Source organism: Pungitius pungitius, chromosome 9 (genome assembly GCF_949316345.1).
Source record: "Pungitius pungitius chromosome 9, fPunPun2.1, whole genome shotgun sequence".
In the NCBI taxonomy this organism is placed as follows: Eukaryota; Metazoa; Chordata; class Actinopteri; order Perciformes; family Gasterosteidae; genus Pungitius; species Pungitius pungitius.
Genome location: NC_084908.1, coordinates 20,696,174 through 20,708,673, shown reverse-complemented (window position 1 = coordinate 20,708,673; position 12,500 = coordinate 20,696,174). Strand labels below are relative to the sequence as shown.

General features: G+C 42.2%; 1 protein-coding gene and 1 long non-coding RNA gene across 14 annotated transcripts in view; both read right to left on the bottom strand.

Annotated features, from left to right (window-relative positions):
* cacna1ab (calcium channel, voltage-dependent, P/Q type, alpha 1A subunit, b) overlaps window positions 1–12,500 on the bottom strand; it is an 82,941-nt gene that overhangs the window by 55,790 nt on the left and 14,651 nt on the right. The gene's annotated exons all lie outside the window — the stretch shown is intronic.
* LOC119211477 (uncharacterized) lies at window positions 2,386–10,751 on the bottom strand. The gene is made up of 4 exons (XR_009956949.1): window positions 7,238–10,751; window positions 6,931–6,982; window positions 5,255–5,314; window positions 2,386–3,991 (listed from the first exon to the last, which is right to left on the bottom strand). It is a non-coding gene; the product is annotated as an uncharacterized LOC119211477 (long non-coding RNA).

Sequence of the window (12,500 nt, the reverse complement as noted above, 5' to 3'; positions counted from 1 at the left end):
AAACTCATGTTTACAATGTTTACAATGAGGGAGTGAATCCAAAGAGAAGCAGAGTCATTTCCTCATAGACGTCTATGGGAGCAGAGGAGTCGCCCCCTGCTGGTCACTACACAGAAGTAGAGTCATTTTCTCATAGACGTCTATGGGAGCAGAGGAGTCGCCCCCTGCTGGTCACTACACAGAAGTAGAGTCATTTCCTCATAGACGTCTATGGGAGCAGAGGAGTCGCCCCCTGCTGGTCACTACACAGAAGTAGAGTCATTTCCTCATAGACGTCTATGGGAGCAGAGGAGTCGCCCCCTGCTGGCCACTACACAGAAGTAGAGTCATTTCCTCATAGACGTCTATGGGAGCAGAGGAGTCGCCCCCTGCTGGTCACTACACAGAAGTAGAGTCATTTCCTCATAGACGTCTATGGGAGCAGAGGAGTCGCCTCCTGCTGGCCACTACACAGAATGCAGCTTTAACACAGCTTTGCTTGCCACGTCCTTGATGCTTTGTTTATTGTCGTTCTTCTAACATCTAAATATGATCTGCAAGAATCTATGAAATGACTCGTGTACCGATACACACACACACACACACACACACACTTACACACCGACACAGATTTGGTTCTACACCCTCACAGCGCTGAAGAACATCCTCGATGACGCCGACGAACTAAGATAAATCTACTGTTAAAAGTTCCTCCTCTCGCTCCATCCCAACGCCTCCACAGAAATACCCACACCTATTTAAATACGCCTCAGTCCAAGTCATCCGCTGAAGAATGTCCTTGTGCACCGGCTGGCTCCTGTGTGTGTCTGTGTGTGTGTGTGTGTCTGTGTGTGTGTGGGTGTTTGTGTGTGTGTGTATGTGTCTACGTGTGTGTGTGTGTGTGTGTGTTTTCAGCTGATGAGGCATTCCGACGTGGCGCTGAGGCTGTGCTTTAGAGGAGCCGAGGCTGATGAGGGGGGAGATTTTAAATCACACCAAATGAAGCTTTATCAAATAAATGAAACTGTGTAGCACTCGACTCAGCAAGAGTCGGTTCCTTTATGGAGGTGACGCAAGCACTCCCTCCCTCTCTCACTCCCTCCCTCCCTCCCTCCCTCTCTCCCTCCCTCCCTCTCTCCCTCCACCCTCCATCTCCAGCATGCAGGGCTCAGATGAATAAGGAAACAGGTCTGCACGGCGGGTCAGATCCACCGTGTTAAATCACGAGTGGTGAGGCCACTTCCTCCTGTTTTCAACAAAGACACCGAATATGAAACTCATCGGGTCACCAGCTGTGACCAGACTGCAGATTCACTGATGAGATGAGGCGAAGCAGGTGGATCCTTTGCAGCTGTGGAAGCTCCACCAATCAGCAGACAGGAGCTCCATGAACCGCCGCTGCACTCCACTCATCTCGTTTTGCAGCTGTGGAACAAACAACCTGGTTTTTACCGCCTCGGTTGTTTGTCCATTCATCTGCTTCCTCCTCCTCTTCCTCCTCTTCCTCACACCCTGAAAATCCCCGAAACGGGCTCTCCAGCTGTCCTCCCTGTCCCGTCTCACTCTCTCCATCCTCCTCCACCTGCAGCCTCCTGCCGTCTCCCTCCCATCCGGCTCCACTCTTCTCCTCCATGAGCCGCTATATATAGACATGTGGAAGATAAAAGGGTGCGTCTCTCCCTCCCTCCTCTCCCTCCCCCCTCTCCCTCCCTCCCCCCTTTCCCCCTGACCCCAGCTCTTTTTGATTTGTGGAAGAAGCTTTTTTTTCTTGGCCCGAGTATCTGCTGTGCTACTTTTACAGGCTGGTAATGAGAACTGCATAGATTCTCCCTCCACACACACACACACACACACACACACACACACACACACACACACACAGCTGTCCATCATCCTCCTGTCCGACTGTTGTATCCACCATTTTTTTTCACACTCGAGTGGAAGCCACAAAGTAATGAACATAACACAGAAAACTAATTCCCATACGAGCACGCAGTGACACTTCCATGACGCAACTGGAGGAAAGAGGCTCATCTCCGTAGTGTCACCTCCTACGAGCACAAACAACACACACACACACACACACACACACAGGTGTGTCACATAGATGCACAACGTGCTGAAACATCTCCGGTCAAACCGCCCACTTCAGGGCAGCGAGGTGTTTTATTTCCTCCTGATCTCGTACATCCACTCTGTGTCTTCTGGGACAAAGGACCTTACGTCACACATCAGATCAGATTACAGCGTGACGGGAGATTAACCGTCACCCTCAGAATTGGGTCATTGGAGCAGCAAAGAAATGTAGAGAAGTGTAAAAGGAAATTAAAAAAAAAGATAAGAAAGCCAATGAGTCTGTCACAGTGATCCTCAAAGTGTGTGTGTGTGTGTGTGGGGGGGGGGGGGGGGGGCTTCTTGTCAGGTGGTCAACTAGTCTGACAGCTGGTATAATGTTGTGTGAATCACAAGGGACAGCAAAGTAAGAGTAAACAAGTAAAAGTTCACCTCAACCAAATCTCAAAACCAACTTTCCTCTTTAGTTTAAATGTCCAGCAGCATCACTTCGCTGCATCATCTTCATCTCGTCCTCTTTCCTCTTAATATAGACCAGTTGTGCCGGAAGATATACTCTCTGCGACCTCGTCTTCCGTCCTTACTTTCCCTTCTGTCATTCCCTTGTTCCCTTTCCTTCTCTCTCGCTCCCTCCATCCTTCACTCTGAACCCAGCCGGCCCGACGGCTGCAGCATCCGCATCAAAGCGAGGGAGAACGGAGGAACACAACAGTACAAAGGAAGGGACAAGAATTGAGTGCAGAAGTGGGGGGGATGAGGAGGTACTGAGGGGGAGACAAGGGAGGAAGAGTAGGAGCGAGGGAGTGAACACGAGGGAGAAAAGGAGAGAAAGCAAAGGAGGAATGATGGATCGAGGGATAGAAATAAACAATGGATGTAGAAAGAGAAAGGGAAGAGGAACCAAAGACGATGAAGGAGCAGATGAGGATGAGGAGAGAAGATGGAGGGAGGAGTGGGGAGGACGAGAAGAAGATAGGAGGTGGAGGAGGAGACCGGCGGAGAGAGAGGAGGGAGAATTGCAGTATTTTTTATCATTCTGAGTGAGTGGGCTCCATAAAAGTAGGTTACTGTCAGCAGACATGGAGGCACACACACACACACACACACACACACACACACACACGCACACACACACAGACGGGTTCTTCTATGCCGGTGGGGACTTATGCACAGAGGTGAAGCGTGGGGACCTCATTTTTTTTAACAGAATAATGGCATACTTTCAATCAAATCATTTTCCTTAATTTTTTTCAAACCCCAATATCACCTTAAATCTCAAAATTTCACAAATTTATAGAGTTGAATATTTTTCTGGTTTCTCTATTCCGGTGGGGACCGTCCAATTATGTCATAATACAAAATCACACCAGGGGGCAGTGTTCAAAATGTGTCTCAAACAAGGTAAGGTACTCAATAAAGGGTACTTTTTAGAAACTCTAAGGCACTTAATACATATTTTGTCAATTCATGCTGAATATATACACCATTGAATGTTATAATTGTATAATGACTCATTATCATTGTATAATGACTCATTATCTATGTATATTAAACCCCACTCTATAATATTGTTTGATATATTGCATCTTTATTTTTTTAAAACTATGCAGTTTAAAGCATCATCATCAACTTTCAAATATTATATAAAGTTAACAATTACAGAACAGGGAGCAATAAGACTACTGTAAACAATGTCTGTAAACGTGCTGGCAGTCCACCAGGAATTTAATCTTCCATCTGATGAAAATGCGGCTTACCTTTTTTTTAATTCTTTTAAATTCAGTTTTTAATATATATTTTGACAACTCATCCCTTGATCGGCCAGTGACGATGTTGTGATGCATTTCTGACCACTGACCACCATTGATGTAGTCCATTAAGGTCCTTTCAACAGCTTCGATTTCCTCTTTGGTCCACTTCTTCTTTGTTTGTGGTGACCCTGAATAAAATGAGACAAAAATGTAATGCTGTTAAACAGCAACTACTGAGGCTATAATGACAATAGGTCTTGACTGTACCACTACACACAGTATGACAACCTATAGTTGCAGTAAAGTGAAGTATTTGTAGTAAAGATTCCAGTAAGACAAGAAATAGAACTAGCATATATATTCTCAAAAATTATGTTCTAATATTCGCTTGAAGTTGATAGTTACAAACATTGAATGCTCCGAGCGAGCTGTGCTGTGTTAACATGGAACATTTCCTTGGCATGAAATGGCAAATGATCAAACTAGGGCCCTTTTTACTCGTACGTGATTCAACTAAGTCAATCATCAGGGACTCGGTTCCCCAAAGGTGGATCCGCGCTCAAACTGTCTCGTTAGTTTGAACCAAATGTCAGACATCAGGATAATCGCATGTGCGCGTCATACGTAAGAAAGCGAAAGGCCAAAACAAGGATTTTTTAACAGTACAACAACAAATAAACTTAAAAGAGGTGCGTCTTTTTTCTCCGCTCACGAGCAGGAGATGATGATGAACGCATACGAGGAGATAATGTGTATTTCAATCATTTCTGTTGGATGAATTGAACATAATGTACATCTTTTACGTTGTTCATTCTATACGTCATCGCAGGATGTTTATCCCGGGGGAGAAGCCTCCTCCATCTCTAAAGGTGTCTTTTTTTCAGATTTTTCATTGTTTGTGGGGTTTTTCCTGTGCCGATGTGAGGCTTTCTGGAAAGAGGATGCCACACGTGTCGACTGTCAAGCCCTCTGAGGCATATTTGTGATACTGTGCTATACAAAATTAAATGCACCATGTACTTATGGCAAAAACTGACACCGCCCCCCTGCGAGGTGTACAAGCCCAACAAAGTATCGCACAGCAGTTAACGTTAAGTGCAGGATTTTTGATGTGTTGCTATGGTGATATATCCAAACCTGCTTCGAAGAACCGCAAAGCCTGATCTACGTCATCTCATCCTGAAAATTATCCAGCTAACCATGTACGAGGAACAGGGCCCAGTGCATGAAGCTGTTGTAACTTCTAGTCTATTTTATTAATGCAATATGAAGTCAGTACAGTAGCGTGCAACCCGCAAAGCAGACAATCGTGCCGCTGCTGTATTATTCATTTTCACATTTGAATATCTGTTTTTAACAACTATTCGTATATATTTTTTAATATAGAATATTTGTTGACAGCTCTAATAGATATGTTAGGTGAAAACCTGGAAAAACTTGGAAGAGATTACCTTTTTTGTGTGAGATTCACCAGACCTCTCCAGCCAGCAGCATCTTTTCATCGGAACTACCTTAAAACAAGCAAAATTTAGAATAAGAGACTTTAAATGTATTCATTAATGCAATGAAATAGTTTTGGCGCCCACAGAATGAACACACCTGATATTTTTTTTAAACTCAATTAGGGAATGTGATTGTAAATAAATGTACAGGCAAGGTAAAATGCATGCAAATTAGTCACTTGTCACTGAACTGTGTGTTTTCTTTAAAAGATAAATATTGTATTACTATTTTAGAAATTTCTATAATCCTCACATTTACTTAAACTATTACATTTGGCTTCATGTGGCAGCAGTGAATATCTTTTTCACCAACCAGCTGTCTGTAAACAAAAGGCATCTCTTATACCTCATATTTTAATTTAATACAATTCAATCGATGAGTTACATTTACCCATAGTACACCGTAGGCACCATTCCTAATGCCTCTGGGCCAGGTCCTCATTGTAAATGATAATTGATTCTTAACTAATTTTACCTGATTAAATAAAAAGTCAAATTACACACATCTTTGGACATTGGGGATAGCCTTTAACTCGTCATATTTTAAAATGTATTTATGATTCTTGTCCTGCAGTACTTTCTTTCATCTTTTTTTCATGCTAAATACCAACGTTTGGCAAAATAACCATAGCAACACAAGCTCGCCACTGCTCTGGAAAAAAGGAAGCTGTCTTCCTCATTAATGAAAGAGCGATATTATTTAGATTTACATTTTACAGGGAGAGTTCTCCGAAATCAAAGATCTGTTATGACATCACTTCCTGTACGAGCGCTATCGATGCTGCCGACAAGCAATCATTAATCTACAGGAAGACCTTCGAGATCCGCAAATGGTGGACACATCACGCCGCAGCCGAGCATTGACGGTCTCACACTGTTGCTCATACTGTACATTGTTTAACAGTTTTGCGATGCAGAGAACACAAGGAAAGCCGCTATGATATATCCGTATTATAATAAGTGATAATTTACAGTTGCTGTTCACATTGACCCAAGCGTTACATATCACTGCGCACGGGAGGGGGAGGGCCGATACGGCCGACTGTTCAGTGACAGCGCGGTTGTTACTCGGCGGGCTGAGCACACTCCGGCGGCAGGCCGCGCCGGACGGGCAGTCGGGCGCCACGACAGGCCAGATTTGGACCGCAAGTTTAACATATGTGAATTGGGCACTCATGGGCCACATAAAATGACGTTGCAGGCCTCGAGTTTGACACGTGTGCTCGAGACTCATGAAATGAGATACACAACGTTTGGTGGCTACAACTATTTAGTGCTGAAAGGCAGCTATTTACTTACCATTTATAATTTCGCTGGCAACCGCGTTATAAAGGCAATAAGGTACTTGAGGCCGTACTTTCTTAGTGTTTCGTACCTTATTGCTTAAATATTAAGTACCTAACTCGTCTATTACTGCTTGATCTGCTATCAACCCAGTGAATATTGTATTTAATAGAATCTAAATTGGTGGGAAACACTATGGTAAAATTGAAGTCAAATATATTTTATAAACTACCTGTAAAAATTAATTACTCTAGCATTGTATTCATTGTGACATTTTTTTTCTATGTGCACAGTCAAGCAGGTTAACAGCCATTTAAGAACCTTAAGATGACATAGCCTACCTGGTTAGTATGTTCACGGTCAAAGGCTCCTTCATTTCTCCGACATCAGCATCTGCAAATATGTAAGCGGATGGAAATGTTATTATGGTGTATGATGAACAAATAACTTCAAAATGAGACATTAAAAAAGAATGTATGTATTTTGCATTTGAAATCCCCATATACTTGTTATATGACCTAAACCTTAACATCATGATCAATTTGGGATTAAAAAAAAGATCTATAGAACCCTAGTTTAGTGTAATATTCCTTTGACTTTCTACAAACACCAATGTACAATCATCTCCTTGTGTCTCCCCTCTCTCACCTGTGCACTTCGAGCTGTCACTACTGGATGGCAAACATGCTCCATCCTCCTAAAAGCACAAGGGACACATTCAGCCAAAGCTATACATCCAACTCATTACAGTACTCTTTTTTTTTTTTTTTAATGAAATGAATTAAGTTTATCTGTTATGGAATGCATTATAGTAACAACATCTACTTCTGTTCTTAACGACAAACATTATATTATCTATCTCAATACCTATGACAATCTGAATTAAAATGCCTATTTATACATGGGTAGATATTACAATCACTCTTTGGGCAAATGGAAAACTGCTTATTAAGTGTTATAGGCCCAAAAGCCAACGTAAGGATACTTAAAATGGTTAAAGGGAAATTAGTTATAATCCAGGTCTTAACGCAGATTAAGTATTACACTCCCTTTGTTGAGCATAATATTCACATTATGTGTGAAAAGATATTGATAAAACATGAATATATTTATAAAGTATATAATAAATAACTAATTAGCTGTCCAGCATTCTATTTCACAACGCGTGCACATGCTGCTGCTTGCACATGCTTGCTTATTGTTAGCTAACATTAGCTGTCCATTTAAGTTGAGTTTAACACATTGCAACAGCTCATTTTATATGGCAGTATATATGAAAATAGTATCAAAGTAAACTTAACAGCACTATTTGTGGTGCTAGTTGCACATGCTTGCTTATTGTTAGCTAACATTAGCTTCCCATCTAAGTTGAGTTTAGCACATTGCAACAGCTCATTTTATATGGCAGTACATATATTAATAGTATCAAAGTAAACGTAAAAAGCACTGTTTTACATTAGAAGCTAGTCCAATAATTAAAAACTCACCATTTCTATCCAGCTTCTGCAGCCAGCACCGTCACGTTGTCTGCTGCTCGGCAGTCTGAGGGAAATGGACGGTAGCAGGTGCTTGGTGGGGGCGTGGCCAGACCGAGGACCCCACGTGGATGGTAACAGTTCGGTTTTGTGTAAAGAAACGAAACTTAAGGTTCTTAACACAAAACCTGACATTGACTGTCCCCACCGTACCCTCGCCCATCCCCCCACTCCTTCAGTCACCATTAGCTTGAGGGAGCATTGGGGCTCAGCCTGTTCTGCTGGGCCTTGTTAATAACGTAGAAGGGTAATAGTAATTACTAAAACCGAAGGATTACATAAAATACCTGGTGAAGTTGAGACGATATTACTCAACTAGAATTAAGTATACATTTTAATATGTATTTTATTTAATTTCTAATAAAACTGGAAGCATTTTTGAACAATTAAAAATGTAGACAAACATTGATATTTTAAGAATAAAAACTACAACTACTACATTTACAAGCCCTTGTATTCAGAACAAGTATTTATATGTGCAGACATAAATTATGAATTTAGAATGGGAAATAGCATTCAAAAGTGTAGTACTCACACAAGAATACACAAAACGTTCTTTTAGGCGCTAATGATCATATTTCCGGTTTAAGAATAAAGAGTGGGGAGGGGCTGACAATTTTTACAGTCTTCTATGTAGTCTTTAATCAAGGTTTTACGGTAACTCACGCACTGTTCATACCGGCATTATGCCGTAAAAACTGACGTTGCTCTTCGGCAGGCTGCAGCATTTATTTTTACAAGTCATGTAGCGCCCAGCGGTCGGAGCTGCCCTAACTGAAGTGAGTTGTGTACAAGGTACACAGAACTGTGAAGCGCCAGAATCACTGATTGGAGAAGTCAAAGAAAGGGATAGAGCCACCATCCAGGTGCGACTGGGCTCGTGGCAGCAGGTAGATGATGGCGTCATCCACTCCCACATAAGGCAATGCAAATTGCAGAGGGCCCGGTGATGATTTTATCTGGGCTTGAAGGTGGGTCAAGAGCAGCCTCTCCAGCACCTTCATCACATGGGATGTGAGGGCAACTAGTCAGTGGTCATTGAGGCCACGGTGTCTCCTACAGCATCGGGACTGCCTGCTGCTTTAGGTTCAGAATAAGGAGATGTTGGTGGGCTTTAGACAGCTGGATGGCGCAGGTCTTCAGCACCCTGGGGCTGATACCATCAGGAGGCCTTATGTTGCTTCACAAGAGGTTTCAGTATGTAGTCTAACTGCCTCACCACATACACCCTTGACCCAATCCCATTTACTCTTCTTCAGACTGAATTTCTTCTCACCATCCCCATCTCTGGTTTCAGGGTGTATTCCAAAAGCTTTCTAGACTGCCAAAGTCAGCCCCCTTTGATGTTGACAACTTCAACCAATTGTCTTCGTATCTGCGCCTATCAGACCCCAACTCAACTGAGACAGCCTGTCTCATATCGAAAGATTTGTCTTACTTATTGCAGTGTTATCTATATACTTTTGTCAAATAGTTTATATCGTTGGCAAGTTATCCATATATATGGGCTTTGGGGGAGGACAACCAAACACCAAATATTCTAGCACCGTTGATTCAATGTAGACATTAATGACACTTTATCGTGCTGCATAATATGTCATGCCATAGCAGGGTAGGAAATTCACATAATATTTAGGCCCCATTCAAGGGCGTAACCATGTATATTGGGGGGGTTAGATTGGTATTTTCTCAATATTTCCTAAAGAATGCATTGTTACGCACTTGCCCCCACTAACTGAAAAGCAGGGTTGTTTTATCAAAAAATTGGCGGCATTTTTTCATTAAACTAGTGAAATAACATAATACCTTTGTTAAAACGATTAAATATACTTATTTGGACTATATTTGGATGTATATGTAATTGCCATAAAATGGCAGTAATGAGACTATTAGGCAGTAGTTTACAAATCTAAAGGGTTTTTCTTAAGATTCTTTGAATCAAAACAGAAAACATTAATCAGACTCATTCAATTTTCTTTTTATTTCTTTTATCGTTTCTCGTGTTAAGAGATGTCAAACAGCTTGACTATTTTGCAGAACGCTGTCTTCTAGATCAGATTCACAGCAACCAAAGTTGGCTCTCGTTTATTGAGATGATTACGCCATGCTTCTGTAAAAACAAAACTAATTTAAACCTTGAAACCCTCAATCAACTACAGTCTCAACTAATTGTGTTTTATCCAAATACACGATTGGCTGTTAACCACAAGATGTCAGTAACCTTTGAGGAGAGTAGGGATTGGTATCGGGGGGTTTTTCGGTGCTAAACCGGTGCATTTAAAATTATTTCTGATTAAGCAAAAGAGCATATTGTTTATCCACCATGTGATAGAATTTATTATTATTTCTATGTTTAGTTAACGCTATGCTGTGTAAAATAAAGACGAAAAGAATCAAACGATCTGCCGTCATTTGCGTGAAGAAATGGAGTCACGTGTCTGCAGCTCAATGTGGCTTAATGGCGAACAGCACCGAAGGAACGTCGTTACACCCTCTGTTTAATACTTCAGTGGGGGGCTGTCCGACGGGAGGGGTGCGGTAGTTGCGGACTCACGCTCTGTGTCCGCTGGAGAGCGCAGCTCTCCTGTGTATGCGCACGTGTCTGTGTGTGCGCGCAATAGTGTGCCTGCATCTGTCTGGGCGATAGTGCCGCGTGCTGAAAGAGGGAGGGAAATACTGACTTAAATAGAATAGAAGGGTGATGGCTAGCTTGCCACACGGTAGGCTATCGTTTGCTGCTGAGAGGACGGTGTCATCAGAGTGTGTAAATACATTTTTTCAATCGGCTCAGGAACCGAAACTAAGCACCGAAATCTGCGTTGCATTTCAGTACGGTAGGTACCGCGTAGGAACCGGTGCTATATTAGTACCGGTTCTCGGTACCCAACCCTATAGGAGAGTGGAAACATTTCTCACTGACAGCAGTCTGTGAACCGTTAACTAAGGGTAGCTAGCAAGCCTCATTAGTTGGAATGCATTGATGCATACATAAAAATGGAACTTGCTTTTCACGACCACACCTGGGACATAACCTTATGTGGAGGCAGGACGGTTAGATTTTTCAAACATGGGAGAGCGATAAGTGATAGCTAGCTAAACTGCTAACGAGGCTACTCCTCGTCTGCTGGAGACTTAAACCGGGGTCGAGACGTTGTTCCTTCGGTGTTGTTATTGAGCTGCAGACACGTGAGTTTATTTTCTTACGTGAATGACAGAAGATCATTTTATTCTTTTCGTTTGGTCTTTATTTTACGCAACAAAGCGTCAACTTAATATACTATTAATAACCTTTTTCGCGGACCGCAAGAAGGTCCGTCAGGTAATAAGCACGTTGAAAGTTGCGGGCGGACCGGCCGGGTTTAGGGGCGGAGGGGTTCCGCTGGTGGGCGAAACCGCGCACTGAGGAGTGAACAATTGTAATCGTGATGGGGGCTGTAGTATTTGTGAGTGTCCACTGACATTTAATTGTCCAAGTAAAACACGTAGTACTAATATTAGTCATTGGCGCTGTATCCGTCCATCTTTATTATTTCACAAAACCGCGCACCTCTGTGACATCATCAACACATGATGGTTAACTTAACCGGAAGTATCCAGGGGCGTTTTATTTGTTTGAGCATGTGTCCCTATGTTTTAGCATTGCCTCTCTGAACATCACCATGTTTACATCATCCGAACGGCAGGTTCACATGATCTGAATTATTATTGTCTATTGTAATGGACTGACATGTTCTGTGAGCGAGATTACACATTAAGACTTTGTACTTGATGGAATTATTTCCCCTTACACCTACACAATCAGTATTTTTACTTAAGTTAAAAGCTTGAGTTGATGCTTCAACAGAAGTATCTATACTTCTACTTGAGTAATGAATGTGAATACTTTTGAAACCTCTGGTTATCACCCACTATGTTGCTCGGTTGCCTGGTGACGAAAGGACACGTATTTCTTGTTGTTTTTGCTCCACTTGATAAAGTCAGCAGAAGAATTCCCCGGTAGACAACGACATTGGTTGTTGCTAAATTTGAGGGCCTTTTTCTTTTGGACCTGAGATGGTGACGGAGACTGGATTTGCTCTCTGCGAACTCACAGGTCTGATCAAGAAGTGCTCCTTTTTTCTTTTTAAGAACGTTTGATCCTTCCCGCACACGGAACAACAGTCAAGGCGAGACTCAAAAACATTCAATGGCATTTTTGGCCCCTTTCGTAGTGATATTTGGGGCAAAATGATATTTCTTATGAGCAATTTTTCCCTTTGCCCTCATGTAATTCCGATGCAAAATAGCTCACACTGCAGGCCTTGGTTGATTCCAGGCTAAGGCATCCTACAGTAAAATATGTTTTATATTGATACTATAGCCTAAAAATAACACAG